Source organism: Oncorhynchus keta, chromosome 12 (assembly GCF_023373465.1).
Source record: "Oncorhynchus keta strain PuntledgeMale-10-30-2019 chromosome 12, Oket_V2, whole genome shotgun sequence".
Classification (NCBI taxonomy): domain Eukaryota; kingdom Metazoa; phylum Chordata; class Actinopteri; order Salmoniformes; family Salmonidae; genus Oncorhynchus; species Oncorhynchus keta.
The window spans coordinates 45022932-45039211 of NC_068432.1; the positions used below are offsets into that span (position 1 = coordinate 45022932).

The following is a 16280-nucleotide window of genomic DNA, read 5'->3' on the forward strand; positions in this document are numbered from 1 at the left end:
TCTCTCTCTCTCTCTCTCTTTCTCTTTCTCTTTCTCTCTCCTCTCTGTGCTATTGCTCTCTCTCTCTCTTTCTGCTCTCTCCTCTCTCTTTTCTCCCAATGTTTCTTTGGACACTTTAAAATAACTTTCATGAATAAGCCATTATAAACACTTATACGTGTTTATAAATGTTTTATGAATTATTATAAATGTTTTATTATAATTCCGTATGCATTGTAAGGAGTATAACAACTATGCATTATTATAGCTAAGTTGTTATCCATGGTGATGAAACGGACACATTTCGCATGTTGATGAGGCCGTGCTGCTGAAATACACAAACAGCCGCGAGAAATGTCTGAAATAGCCTATAAAGACAGACAATGTTGAAATCTACCAAAATGGACAGAAATATAACAAAACTTGCAGTGAGAGTAAACTAGTCCAGCCTATAAATTTGCAGCGGCTCATAACCGCTTCACGAAAAGTGGGCAATTAAAGGTGATGCGTTTCTATGATCTTACAGTCCTCCTGTCGAAGATGAGAATAGGACAGAGGTGTCGAATCTAACTCTTAGGGATGCTCTTCACGTCGACATCTCACGAGTCGATACTGTAGTGATTCAACTTGTCACAGTTTTACAACAGCCATATATATACTACATGAACATTTGGGCATAGGCTACGAGGAGCGCTGACTTTAATGACCACTTTCTCTGCTCTGTCTGCTCAGCCGCGGTTTACTCTATTCAGCGGTGAGATTTTCCTAGGTTTCTTTCTTCTGTCTCAATCTCAACGCTTTCGATTGGAGCACCACCAATGCCGATCATTTTTTTGCCTGCTGATTTCCATTTGCGCTGGGAGCGCGAGGAAATACGCTACACAGCAAGGTTATAACGAACAAGCCGCCCAGTACAGGAATTATAGGGCGACTACCCGAGTGTCAGGAATACGGTCTACATTCGCTGATGGACTAACCGAACCAACTGCAGCCACAAGCCTAACAGTGGAGCCAAAACCGGGAGGGGAGAAAGAACAGTTTCAATTCCCTGACGGTTATTTCTCAAAGCACCCCCGGCACAGGAAATCTGACCACTTCTAAATGTGGAAAACTGCTTTGTGACCGTTACACATGCTTTTGTTTTGCGCGGTATGAGTGTAAGGACCGTATTTTAAAGATATCCAGCAGATACCAGGCAGTCACAATACAACATATCAAACTCCGTCCAACCGGGCGCTGGTGGTATATGGCTGCATGCCTTATCAGAACATATATTTTTGTCGTTTCTTTGGACGTATTTTGAGATTATTTTAAGCAGCTTTGGATACTTTGTTTTTGCGTTGCATGTGAATTGAAAGGAGCCTGGAATTGGCCTTTATATGACTTTTCTATCCTATATGAAGGAGTTGGATAGCGGAACGAGAGGAGAGCGAGACAAACAAACAACGGGGACTCAACACTATTCATATTGACAGAATTTCGTTGTGATTTTAGTAGCCATTATTAACTCATATTTTAGTCTATGCCTTAAATCCATTTTATAGTTCGTATTAAATAGTTATTAATGTAACGCTTTGTTTTGGACACTTTTCCATACGGGGCTAGGTCATATGGTGAAACTGGAGGGGTTAACACAACTGTTAGGGGTTCAGTCAAGCAGTGACAGAAATAAACTAATCATTATCACCCAAGTCTGCCGGCGACCCTTCGGTGACTCACGTGCCAGCCTCGGTGATGGTCGGAATAGAGATCTAACAAGACAGCAACCCTGCTGATGCGACCAGGTACATTTCAAATATCTGTGAAGGTAAGGTCTTACTACGCCTATACCCATGGCTAGCTGTATGTATTTGCCTTGAATTTATGATGCTTTTCGTTGTTGTTTCATCGTGGCATGGAAGAATCAGTCTCCAGACAATGTGTTTGCTGTGTGCATGTTAGCTGTTATTCGTTGTATACTTTTTTTGGACATAAACATGACTTAACGTTATATTTCTTGAATCTAGCTATGTGGCCTATAAATGCAGTGTAGTTCTGTTTTTAGACAACGGTCTACCCCGGGCTATCAAACCCTGTTCCTGGAGACCTACCGTACTGTAGGGTTTCACTCCAACCCTGTTCCCGGAGACCTACCGTCCTGTAGGGTTTCACTCCAACCCTGTTCCTGGAGACCTACCGTCCTGTAGGGTTTCACTCCAACCCTGTTCCTGGAGACCTACCGTCCTGTAGGGTTTCACTCCAACCCTGTTCCTGGAGAGCTACCGTCCTGTAGTGTTTCACTCCAACCCTGTTCCTGGAGAGTTACCGTCCTGTAGGGTTTCACTCAAACCCTGTTCCTGGAGACCTACCGTCCTGTAGGGTTTCACTCCAACCCTGTTCCTGGAGACCTACCGTCCTGTAGGGTTTCACTCCAACCCTGTTCCTGGAGACATACCGTCCTGTAGGGTTTCACTCCAAGCCTGTTCCTGGAGAGCTACCGTCCTGTAGGGTTTCACTCCAACCCTGTTCCTGGAGACCTACCGTCCTGTAGGGTTTCACTCCAACCCTGTTCCTGGAGAGTTACCATCCTGTAGGGTTTCACTCAAACCCTGTTCCTGGAGACCTACCGTCCTGTAGGGTTTCACTCCAACCCTGTTCCTGGAGACCTACCGTCCTGTAGGGTTTCACTCCAACCCTGTTCCTGGAGACCTACCGTCCTGTAGGGTTTCACTCCAACCCTGTTCCTGGAGAGCTACCGTCCTGTAGTGTTTCACTCCAACCCTGTTCCTGGAGACCTACCGTCCTGTAGTGTTTCACTCCAACCCTGTTCCTGGAGACCTACCGTCCTGTAGGGTTTCACTCCAACCCTGTTCCTGGAGACATACCGTCCTGTAGGGTTTCACTCCAACCCTGTTCCTGGAGACCTACCGTCCTGTAGGGTTTCACTCCAACCCTGTTCCTGGAGAGCTACCGTCCTGTAGGGTTTCACTCCAACCCTGTTCCTGGAGACCTACCGTCCTGTAGGGTTTCACTCCAACCCTGTTCCTGGAGAGTTACCGTCCTGTAGGGTTTCACTCAAACCCTGTTCCTGGAGACTTACCGTCCTGTAGGGTTTCACTCCAACCCTGTTCCTGGAGAGTTACCGTCCTGTTGGGTTTCACTCCAACCCTGTTCCTGGAGAGTTACTGTCCTGTAGGGTATCACTCCAACCCTGTTCCTGGAGAGTTACCGTCCTGTAGGGTTTCACTCCAACCCTGTTCCTGGAGAGTTACTGTCCTGTAGGGTATCACTCCAACCCTGTTCCTGGAGAGCTACCGTCCTGTAAGGGTTTCACTCCAACCCTGTTCCTGGAGAGTTACTGTCCTGTAGGGTTTCACTCCAACCCTGTTCCTGGAGAGTTACTGTCCTGTAGGGTTTCACTCCAACCCTGTTCCTGGAGAGCTACCATCCTGTAGGGTATCACTCCAACCCTGTTCCTGGAGAGTTACTGTCCTGTAGGGTTTCACTCCAACCCTGTTCCTGGAGAGCTACCGTCCTGTAGGGTTTCACTCCAACCCTGTTCCTGGAGAGTTACTGTCCTGTAGGGTTTCACTCCAACCCTGTTCCTGGAGACCTACCGTCCTGTAGTGTTTCACTCCAACACTGTTCCTGGAGAGTTACCGTCCTGTAGGGTTTCACTCCAACCCTGTTCGTGGAGAGTTACTGTCCTGTAGGTTTTCACTCCAACCCTGTTCCTGGAGAGCTACCGTCCTGTAGGGTTTCACTCCAACCCTGTTCCTGGAGAGTTACCGTCCTGTAGTGTTTCACTCCAACCCTGTTCCTGGAGAGTTACTGTCCTGTAGTGTTTGACTCCAACCCTGTTCCTGGAGAGTTACTGTCCTGTAGGGTTTCACTCCAACCCTGTTCCTGGAGAGTTACTGTCCTGTAGTGTTTCACTCCAACCCTGTTCCTGGAGAGTTACCGTCCTGTAGTGTTTCACTCCAACCCTGTTCCTGGAGAGTTACTGTCCTGTAGTGTTTCACTCCAACCCTGTTCCTGGAGAGTTACTGTCCTGTAGGGTTTCACTCCAACCATGTTCCTGGAGAGTTACTGTCCTGTAGTGTTTGACTCCAACCCTGTTCCTGGAGAGTTACTGTCCTGTAGTGTTTCACTCCAACCCTGTTCCTGGAGAGTTACTGTCCTGTAGTGTTTCACTCCAACCCTGTTCCTGGAGAGTTACTGTCCGGTAGGGTTTCACTCCAACCCTAATCTAGCGCACCTGATTTTAAAAATTAGGTGGTTGATAACATGAATTAGGTTAGATACAACTGGGGTTGGCGTGAAAACCTACAGGAGGGTAGCTCTCCAGGAGCAGGGTTGGAGAGCCCTGGTACACTAATAATGGAGAGCCCTGGTACACTAATAATTCAAATTCAGGTTGTGCTTTGGATTGACATTTAGAGTAATTGACCAATGATGATCTCTAGAGAGAATCTTTGTTTTTACACATTTCATGAAATGAATTAATCCAGAGGCCTATGCAATCATCACTTTGTATCACTTGGAGTCACTGTAGCAACTCAGGCTATTGAGTTGCCTTGTTTCCAGTAGCAGGCTGCTGTCCATGGTGCTGAAACACACAAACACGTTTCTAGTGTGTGTCAGCACACATACAGGGAGGTTTCATAGTTGAAGTGGTTTTACAGAATGTACCAAACTGCTTAGGGCAGGCTACTGACAACACCTCAGCAGTCTGGTCAATCCCAAACCAAACTCACTTCCTCCTCCTCCTCCTCCTCCTCCTCCTCCTCCTTGCATGCTCATCTCTCCTCGGCTCACTGCTGCTCTGCTGTCCATTTAACAATCCATGTCTGATTCAGTGTTATGATTCAGCCCTTATCTGAAAGTGGGACGGCCTGCAGAGAGGTTAGCATGGTCATTGGTAACCACCATGCTAACACAGGGCTACAACAGGCACCACCATGCTAACACAGGGCTACAACAGCCACCACCATTCTAACACGGGGCTACAACAGCCACCACCATGCTAACACAGGGCTACAGCAGCCACCACCATGCTAACACAGGGCTACAACAGCCACCACCATGGTAACACAGGGCTACAACAGGTACCACCGTGCTAACACAGGGCTACAACAGCCACCACCATGCTAACACAGGGCTACAACAGCCACCACCATGGTGACACAGGGCTACAACAGGTACCACCGTGCTAACATAGAGCTACAACAGCCACCACCATGCTAACACAGGGCTACAACAGCCACCACCATGCTAACATAGAGCTACAACAGCCACCACCATGCTAGAGTAGCACATGGTGATGTCTGAGACGTACTTCTCAGCCTGAAGTGTCCCCACTTGCACCAGTAAATAGCTATCTTTTCACGTGGCACCGACTGGTAGCACACTGCAGGTGGGCGGTCTCATGTGCTAGCGAGGCAGAGGTCCTGAGTTCGCACAAGGTATGGGCCGAATCAGGGGGAAGTGGTACTTGCTAAACAAGCAGTGTTAGGTCCTTTTCACTAACACAGGGCTACAACAGCCACCGCCATGCTAACACAGGGCTACAACAGCCACCACCTTGCTAATACAGGGCTACAACAGCCACTACCATGCTAACACAGGGCTACATCAGGCAGGAAGTGACGTGCATAGGATACAACAGGTGTAAAACAGTACACTGAAAGTCTTACTTTAAAGCTATGGGCGATATAGAAATTGAATTACTAGAACAAGACATTCCCCTTCAAGTTGTCTTTCATTAACGCGTGGCCCGGCTTCTATTAGTATGTTATTTCTATGAGGAGGCAGGCCTGCACCAGTATGGTCTCCGTGTTACAGCAGGCAGGGGACGCCAGACCAAGGTTATGTAGGCAATGTCTGAATTAGCATGACCAGAACCTTGTGTGTGTGTGTTTAACATTCTGTCATGAAAGACTAGCTTCAGCATGGTCACCATGCTTGAGCAGCATGGGGTCAAAGGCCAATGAGGCAGGGTCTGCTGCAGTCACCAGCAGTAATGTCAGCCCTGATGCTGAGGCAAGCCTGTACTAGGGGGAGGGAGGGAGCTATGGACGATATAGAAATGGAATTACTAGAACTGACATTCCTCCTCTCTGAGTGGAGAGGAGCAGTAGCGGAGTCTGTAAAGCCCCAATGGCTGCTTGCTCCATGACCCTTCCAACACCCTCAGCCCCCTGGGAACACAGCAATGAGGGAATGTCTGTTTCCTCCCTCCCGCCTCCCTCCCTCGTGAGAAATCACTCTAAAGCAACACCCCAACCCTCAGTTCACAGTTTCCTTGCCACCCCAACACCCTTCACCCAATTCCCAGTTTCCTTGCCACTCCAACACCCTCCACCCAATTCCCATAGTTGGGGAAAGAGACAAAAGACACACACACACACATTTAGGGAATATGATGCTATTTCGGACAGAATCAGTCTTCACATTAGAATCACCAGCTTATAAAGAAAGGGCCTTAATGAAATGGATTCCAAGGCACTAGGATGTAATGTTCCCCCGTCTGTTTTATGGCTCAGTATGTCACATGGTCTTTGATATGTTCGTCATAAAGCTGTAGCCTAGATAAAGGATATATTGTATCTCAACCCTTTACAGATATAGGATCTTCATTTGAGCCAGTTTGCTACAACAGGAAATGTGAATTATTATGTGGATTATAATTAATGAACAGTTTTTGTAGGGGTTGATAAATTCTCAGCAATAAAAGATTGATCAAATGAAGATCCTACATCTGTACTTGGAAATGGTTCCAAGGGATGATGGAGAGGCACTGGGATGCAATGTTATGTTCCCAATTCTACCGCCCTACATAGGATGCCACATGGATGGTCTTTGTCATGTTCATCATATAGCTGTCAATACAGGATACATCTCTAGTCGTTTCTTGGATGGTTCTTGAATATTTTGATATAAAATGGTAATTTAGCATATGCTTTTATCCAAAGCAACTTAGAGAACTGTCAACATTGACAGTGACACGTATTCAGTATATGTGAGAATCAAATCAAATCAAATCAAATCAAATGTTATTTGTCACATACACATGGTTAGCAGATGTTAATGCGAGTGTAGCGAAATGCTTGTGCTTCTAGTTCCGACAATGCAGTGATAACCAACAAGTAATCTAACTAACAATTCCAAAACTACTGTCTTAAACACAGTGTAAGGGGATAAGGAATATGTACATAAGGATATATGAATGAGTACAGAGCAGCATACAGTAGATGGTATCGAGTACAGTATATACATATGAGATGAGTATGTAGACAAAGTAAACAAAGTGGCATAGTTAAAGTGGCTAGTGATACATGTATTACATAAGGATGCAGTAGATGATATAGAGTACAGTATATACATATGAGATGAGTATGTAGACAAAGTAAACAAAGTGGCATAGTTAAAGTGGCTAGTGATACATGTATTACACAAGGATGCAGTCGATGATGTAGAGTACAGTATATACGTATGCATATGAGATGAATAATGTAGGGTAAGTAACATTATATAAGGTAGCATTGTTTAAAGTGGCTAGTGATATATTTACATCATTTCCCATCAATTCCCATTATCAAAGTGGCTGGAGTTGGGTCAGTGTCAATGACAGTGTGTTGGCAGCAGCCACTCAATGTTAGTGGTGGCTGTTTAACAGTCTGATAGCCTTGAGATAGAAGCTGTTTTTCAGTCTCGGTCCCAGCTTTGATGCACCTGTACTGACCTCGCCTTCTGGATGATAGCGGGGTGAACAGGCAGTGGTTCGGGTGGTTGATGTCCTTGATGATCTTTATGGCCTTCCTGTAACATCGGGTGGTGTAGGTGTCCTGGAGGGCAGGTAGTTTGCCCCTGGTGATGCGTTGTGCAGACCTCACTACCCTCTGGAGAGCCTTACGGTTGAGGGCGGAGCAGTTGCCGTACCAGGCGGTGATACAGCCCGCCAGGATGCTCTCGATTGTGCATCTGTAGAAGTTTGTGAGTGCTTTTGGTGACAAGCCGAATTTCTTCAGCCTCCTGAGGTTGAAGAGGCGCTGCTGCGCCTTCTTCACGACGCTGTCAGTGTGAGTGGACCAATTCAGTTTGTCTGTGATGTGTATGCCGAGGAACTTAAAACTTGCTACCCTCTCCACTACTGTTCCATCGATGTGGATAGGGGGGTGTTCCCTCAAACCCACAACCCTGGTGTTGCCAGTAGCAACACACTAGGTATAGTGGGGTGGCAGCGTAGCCTAGTGATTAGAGCGTTGGACTAGTAACCGGAAGGTTGTGAGTTCAAACCCCCGAGCTGTCGTTCTGCCCCTGAACAGGCAGTTAACCCACTGTTCCCAGGCCGTCATTGAAAATAAGAATGTGTTCTTAACTGACTTGCCTGGTTAAATAAAGGATTAAAAAAATATAGTATAGGAAATCTTCTCTTGGAGGATTTAAATGTATCTTTGTTATTATGATATATAGACTTAACGGAAGCCATTTGATTTTGAATGTTGTTGAGTGTATGGAGAGGGACACAGCAGGCTACATCCGTCTCTCAGTGTCAGAACGCAGTGGTTAGTCCATGTCAGTCACTTCTCCTACGCTCACCACGGCAACACAGAGGCTAACAGCTCAACCACGGCAACACAGAGGCTAACAGCTCAACCACGGCAAATCAGAGGCAAACAGCTCACCACGGCAACAAAGAGGCAAACAACGAGAGAGATAGCTAGCACGCCTGAAATAAATGACAAGAAAAAATACTTGAATGGCAGTCTGCCAAGCCGATGGATGGAGATATAAAAAGATGTAGGGAATAAGAAAATCAATTATTTTAGCGGCACTAACTGTACATGTCTGCCCTACAGGAGCCACTCTGTGGAGAGGAACAGAAAACAACAACACACAAAACACACACCAAACACACACCAAGCACACACCAAACACACACCAAGCACACACCAAACACACACCAAACACACACCAAGCACACACAAAACACACACCAAACACACACCAAACACACACAAAACACACACCAAACACACACCAAACACACACAAAACACACACCAAACACACACAAAACACACACCAAACACACACCAAACACACACAAAACACACACCAAACACACACAAAACACACACCAAACACACACCAAACACACACCAAACACACACCAAACACACACCAAACACACACCAAACACACACCAAGCACACACAAAACACACACCAAACACACACCAAGCACACACAAAACACACACCAAGCACACACAAAACACACACACCAAACACACACCAAACACACACCAAACACACACAAAACACACACAAAACACACACCAAGCACACACCAAACACACACCAAACACACACCAAACGCACACAAAACACACACAAAACACACACCAAACACACAAAACACACACACACCAAACACACACCAAACACATACCAAACACACACCAAACACACACAAAACACACACCAAACACACACCAAACACACACCAAACACACACACACCAACCACACATCATGCGCACACCAAACACACACACACCAAACACATACCAAACACACACCAAACACACACCAAAAACACACACACCAAACACACACCAAGCACACATACACCATTCACACACCAAGCATCTACCAAGCACGCACCAAACACACACCAAACACACACACACCAAACACACACACACACCAAACACATACCAAGCATGCACCAAACACACACCAAACACACACACACACACACACACACACACACACACACACACACACACACACACACACACACACACACACACACACACACACACACACACACACACAGCCTGTGCTGACAAAGTGTTGTAAACAGAAATGAGAGAAGACACGTTTTCCAGAAAAGGAGAAAGAAAGAAGTGCTTGGGGTGGTGCTATAGCTCTAACTGTTAATACATGACCTCTGTTGATATTCACTCAGCTCACTACCCCAGGCCACAGTTACAGTATCCTCCTCATGAACAACTGACCATTAGGCCAAATGTGCATCCCAAAATGCACACTTTTCACAATATCGTGAACTACATTTGGCCAGGGCCCATAGGGGTCTGGTCAAAAGTAGTTCACTATATAGGGAATAGGCTGTGCCCACCACTGGTGTATATAAGTACATCAGAAGACAGTGGAGTGGCACGTAGCACAGACCAATTGTTCAGGGTACATGGATGACCAGATCGTTCAGTGCCGGACAGTACGTAATCCTTTATGGTGTGTGGTCTCTATACAGATACTCAGTATACGACAACAGTTGTGTCTGTCTGTCTGATAAAGTTTCATTTGATGGGGATCGATAGTGTTCTTTTGGAATGATCTCATTCTAGAATCTTGGTGACGTGATTCCATGCAGTGTGCTGGGTTCTGTATGTTATATGTGTGATGGATGGTAGTTTGGCAAGATGAGTTCTTCTTGTGGAATGACTCTATCTATGGGCTTGCAGGGATCTGTACGCTGACATTAAACTGTCCTCTGTGCTGAATGTTTTCTGGGCAATTCTCTCTCTCTCTCTCTCTCTCTCTCTCTCTCTCTCTCTCTCTCTCTCTCTCTCTCTCTCTCTCTCTCTCTCTCTCTCTCTCTCTCTCTCTCTCTCTCTCTCTCTCTCTCTCTCTCTCTCTCTCTCTCTCTCTCTCTCTCTCTCTCTCTCTCTCTCTCTCTCTCTCTCTCTCTCTCTCTCTCTCTCTCTCTCTCTCTCTCTCTCTCTCTCTCTCTCTCTCTCCTCTCTCTCTCTCTCTCTCTCTCTCTCTCTCTCTCTCTCTCTCTCTCTCTCTCTCTCTCTCTCTCTCTCTCTCTCTCTCTCTCTCTCTCTCTCTCTCTCTCTCTCTCTCTCTCTCTCTCTCTCTCTCTCTCTCTCTCTCTCTCTCTCTCTCTCTCTCTCTCTCTCTCTCTCTCTCTCTCTCTCTCTCTCTCTCTCTCTCTCTCTCTCTCTCTCTCTCTCTCTCTCTCTCTCTCTCTCTGCTCGTGTGTGCCAGTCTGCTGACAGTGACGTCAGATCTGTACTGTGTGCTACTTACCGTTCAATGTTACCTTCCTGTTCAAAGGAAGGCCTTCGGTCACTGTTAGGGTCATTTAAAGGTAAGGACTGGCTAACAAGATTATCATGATGTGATATTGAACCTGGATCGTTTCTCAGAAATCTATCTACTCATACAGTATCATCTTAGTGGGTCTATTGAGTTATATAGGTCAAGTGTGGCAAAATCAGTGTGTGTGTGTGAGCATGTGTGCTTGCGTGTGTGTATTTGTTTGTGTGTATATACAGTTGAAGTCGGAAGTTTACATACACCTCAGCCAAATACATTTAAACTCAGTTTTCCACAATTCCTGACATTTAATCATAGTAAAAATGCCCTGTCTTAGGTCAGTTAGGATCACCACCGAATTTTAAGAATGTGAAATGTCAGAATAATAGTAGAGAGAAAGATTTATTTAAGCTTTTATTTCTTTCATCACATTCCCAGGGGGTCAGAAGTATACATATACTCGTATTTGGTAGCATTGCCTTTAAATTGTTGTCCTTAAGCCATTTTGCCACAACTTTGGAAGTATGCTTGGGGTCATTGTCTATTTGGAAGACCAATTTGCAAACAAGATTTAACTTCCTGACTGATGTCTTGAGATATTGCTTCAATATATCCACATAAATGTCCTCCCTCTTGATGCCATCTATTTTGCGAAGTGCACCAGTCTCTCCTGCAGCAAAGAACCCTCTAAACATGATGCTGCCACCCCCGTGCTTCACGGTTGGGATGGTGTTCTTCGGCTTGCAAGCCTCCTCCTTTTTCCTCCAAACATAACGATGGTCATTATGGCCAAACAGCTCTATTTTTGTTTCATCAGGCCAGAGGACAATTCTCCAAAAAGTACGATCTTTGTCCCCATGTGCAGTTGCAAACCGTAGTCTGGCTTTTTTATGGCGGTTTTGAAGCAGTGGCTTCTTCCTTGCTGAGCAGCCTTTCAGGTTATGGTGATGTAGGACTCGTTTTACTGTGGATATAGATACTTTTGTACCTGTTTCCTCCAGCATCTTCACAAGGTCCTTTGCTGTTGTTCTGTGATTGATTTGCAATGTTTGCACCAAAGTACGTTCATATCTAGGAGACAGAACGCGTCTCCTTCCTGAGCGGTATGACGCCTGCGTTGTCCCATGGTGTTTATACTTGCATACTATTGTTTGTGCAGATGAACGTGGTAGTTTCAGGTGTTTCGAAATTGCTCCCAAGGATGAACCAGACTTGTGGAGGTCTACAATTTATTTTCTGAGATCTTGGCTGATTTCTTTTGATTTTCCCATGATGTCAAGCAAAGAGGCCTTGTGCACAGGGACATTGTCATGCTGAAACAGGAAAGGGCCTTCCCCAAATTGTTGTCACAAAGTTGGAAGCACATGATTGTCTAGAATGTATGTTGTAGCGTTAAGATTTCCCTTCACTGGAACGAAGGGGCCTAGCCCGAACCATGAAAAACAGTCCCAGGCAATTATTCCTCCTCCACCAAACTTTACAGTTGTCCATTTACATTCGGGCAGGGAGTGTTCTCCTGGCATCCGCTAAACCCAGATTTTCCCATCGGACTGCCAGAGGGTGAAGCATGATTCATCACTCCAGATAATGTGTTTCAACTGCTCCAGAGTCCAATGGCGGCAAGCTTTACACCACTACAGCTGACACTTGGCATTGCGCATGGTAATCTTAGGCTTGTGTGCGGCTGCTCGCCCATGGGACCCCTTCATGAAGCTCCTGACGAACAGTTATTGTGCTGACGTTGCTTCTAGATGCAGTTTGGAACTCGGTAGTGAGTGTTGCAATCGAGGACAACATTTTTTACGTATTATCAGCAGCCTGTCCTGGTCCAGCATTGGCAAGTCTGTTTGTAAGATGTGTTACAGAGATACAGACAGAGAACTCAGCTGACATTACTGTTGATGGAGGGACACACACACGTCATAATGTAATACGGGATTGGAAGCTTGTTTGCATAGCTATGATTGTCAGGCCCTGTTGCCTGCCTCTGAGATGCTTGTGTGTGTTTGTCTGGAAGTCTCTCTCCATAACCCCTCCAGCTAGAGTCATTATTTCCACTATAAGGCTGGTAGGTAGAATTAGAAAGGGGCCTTGTGACCACTTATTATACTGTTGATGGCCTCTGTATTTGACACCTTCTTGGTGTAGGGTGACCATGTCTGCCTGCTCCAAGTTTAATTAGTGTTAGGTACAGTAAATAGATAGATCCTTTGGACTCTGCTCACAATTTTCTCTCGATTAAATATCCCATTAATCGTCTTCTGTCCTGGAGGACGATGTTATGTAGGAACGCAATGTGCTCTTGGTCAGGACAAAGCTTTGGCTAGCTGTTGTGTTTTCTGTTTTATCTGTGTGTTGCTTGCTTCAGCTGAGTTATACACCATGTAGTCTAGTGATGCCAGACATCACACCATAGATTGGTTGACAGTAGCTCGGTGGTGACTGGCAGTACCTAGGTGGTGACTGGAAGTAGCTAGGTGGTGACTGGCAGTAGCTAGGTGGTGACTGGCAGTAGCTAGGTGGTGACTGGCAGTAGCTAGGTGGTGACTGGCAGTACCTAGGTGGTGACTGGCAGTAGCTAGGTGGTGACTGGCAGTAGCTAGGTGGTGACTGGCAGTAGCTAGGTGGTGACTGGCAGTAGCTAGGTGGTGACTGGCAGTAGCTACTTTGTGACTGGCAGTAGGTGGTGACTGGCAGTAGCTAGGTGGTGACTGGCAGTAGCTAGGTGGTGACTGGCAGTAGCTAGGTGGTGACTGGCAGTAGCTAGGTGGTGACTGGCAGTACCTAGGTGGTGACTGGCAGTAGCTAGGTGGTGACTGGCAGTAGCTAGGTGGTGACTGGCAGTAGCTAGGTGGTGACTGGCAGTAGCTAGTCTCAGTCTGTCTCAATCTGCCTCAGTCTGTGTCTCAGTCTGCCTCAGTCTGTGTTTCAGTCTGTCTCAGTCTGTCTCAGTCTGTGTTTCAGTCTGTCTGAGTCTGTTTCAGTCTGCTCAGTCTGTGTCTCAGTCTGTCTCAGTCTGTGTTTCAATCTGTCTCAGTCTGTGTCTCAGTCTGTGTCTCAGTCTGTCTCAGTCTGTGTTTCAGTCTGTCTGAGTCTGTCTGAGTCTGTTTCAGTCTGCTCAGTCTGTGTCTCAGTCTGTCTCAGTCTGTGTCTCAGTCTGTGTCTCAGTCTGTCTCAGTCTCAGTCTGTGTCTCAGTCTGTGTCTCAGTCTCAGCCTGTGTCTCAGTCTGTGTCTCAGTCTGTGTCTCAGTCTGTGTCTCAGTCTGTGTCTGTCTGATTCAGTCGATGTCTGTCAGTGTCTAGGTCTGTCTCAGTAGGACCCTATGTGCGTGTGCGTGTGTGTGTGTGTGTGTGTGTGCATACGTGCATGCGTACGTGTCTGATTGAGTGAGCAGAGGGCAGGACAGGGGATAGTTGGATGGGCACAGTATGATCCTGATGTGCTGAAAGTGTTGGCTTCCGCAGCATGTGTACATCTAATATGACTGACAGATGTAGTATATATTCCCAGATAGGGAGTCGATTGTCCAAACAAACTGTTCCTTATCTAAGCAATTCTTACATATAGATTTGATTGAAATAGAACATGTACTAAATCACATATGCAGTGAAAATGTTTTTGTAAGTTTTATGTCCAGGAGTTTTTCTCACCATGTGATCAGACAAAACTGCCACAGTGCCATAGTTCTGAGAAATGTTGAGGTAAATTGCAATAATTCATGGTGCGCCCAACCACGTACAAAATCTGGAACATGCTGAAATCGTAAGCCTGTGTAACAGTTGGTTAACACGCTCATGGGCAGTTGGGCATATTGTAGCTGTGTCACAGTGTCACCGGCAACATCATGTTTATCTGGCACTGTGGTGTCTCTGTCTCTCTGATAAACTCATCCTCCCTCCTTCTCTCCATCTCTCTCATTTGTCACCCCCCTCTCCGTGTACCTCGTACGTCCGGTCGCGGTGCGGACTGATGGATCTCTCTCTCTCTCTTTCTCTTTCTCCCTGTCACCTATCTCTCTCTCTCTCTCTTTCTCCCTGTCACCTCTCTCTCTCTCTCTCTCTCTCTCTCTCTCTCTCTCTCTCTCTCTCTCTCTCTCTCTCTCTCTCTCTCTCTCCTATCTTCTCTCTCTCTCTCCCCATCTTTCTCTTCTCTCTTTCTCCCCATCTTTCATCTTTCTCCCCCAGCCACCTCTCTCTCTCTCTCTCTCTCTCTCTCTCTCTCTCTCTCTCTCTCTCTTTATCCCCCTGTATTTCTGTCTTTCTCTGTCTTTCTCTCTCCCTGTCTCTCTCTCCCCTCCCGTCACCTGCCTCCTCTGCCACTCGGCCATGCCAAACAGACGCTGGAGAAGGGATGAGGAGGAAAGGGGGACTGTTGTCTTAGTCATTGGGATGGATCACACGCACTTTTCCTCTCTCTGGCAACAAGTTCAAATGGCTGGATAGACCTAGCATATATACTTTATATTGTGCCTATCTCCACCCTATCTAATATAAATATATATATATATGTATGTTGCCCATATATATATGAGAGACTACCGTTTGGGGTCACATTGAAATGTGCTTGTTTTTGAAAGAAAAGCTCATTTTTTTGTCCATTGATAACATCAAATTGATCAGAAATGCAGTGTAGACCTTGTTAATGTTGTAAATTACTATTGTAGCTGGATACGGCAGATTTTTTATGGAATATCTACAGTACATAGGCCCATTATCAGCAACCATCACTCCTGTGTTCCAATGGCACGTTGCGTTAGCTAATCCAAGTTTATAATTTTAAAAGGCTAATTGATCATTAGAAAACCCTTTACCAATTATGTTAGCACAGCTGAAAACTGTTGTTCTGATTAAAGAAGCAATAAAACTGGCCTTCTTTAGACTTGTTGAGTATCTGGAGCATCAGCATTTGTGGGTTCGCTTACAGGCTCAAAATGGCCAGAAACAAATAACTTTCTTCTGAAACTTGTCAGTCTATTCTTGTTTTGAGAAACGAGGGCTATTCCATGTGATAAATTGCCATGAAACTGAAGATCTCGTACAACGCTGGGTACTACTGGCCTTATAGGCAGAGTTCCTCTGTCCAGTGTCTGTGTTCTTTTGCCCATCTTAATCTTTTATTTTCATTAGCCAGTCTGAGATATGGCTTTTTCTTTGCAACTCTGCCTATATATTACTCAGTACCTGAGTAACCTGTAGTGTTGGAATAAAACATGCACACAGACAGGAAACAAGCATCTGACAGATAGTTAA

At 45.8% G+C, this 16280-nt stretch overlaps 1 protein-coding gene across 2 annotated transcripts in view; it reads left to right on the forward strand.

Moving 5' to 3' along the window:
- The first annotated feature begins 515 nt into the window (after positions 1 to 515).
- The window catches only part of LOC118391621 (protein FAM163B-like), a 40898-nt gene continuing 25133 nt past the window's right edge, over positions 516 to 16280 (forward strand). The window contains exon 1 of one of the 2 annotated variants that reach the window (XM_052458449.1): positions 516 to 1786. The gene's annotated coding sequence lies outside the window, so the exon portion shown is untranslated. The remainder of the gene's footprint in view (positions 1787 to 16280) is intronic. The other variant, XM_052458450.1, reaches the window with a different exon arrangement.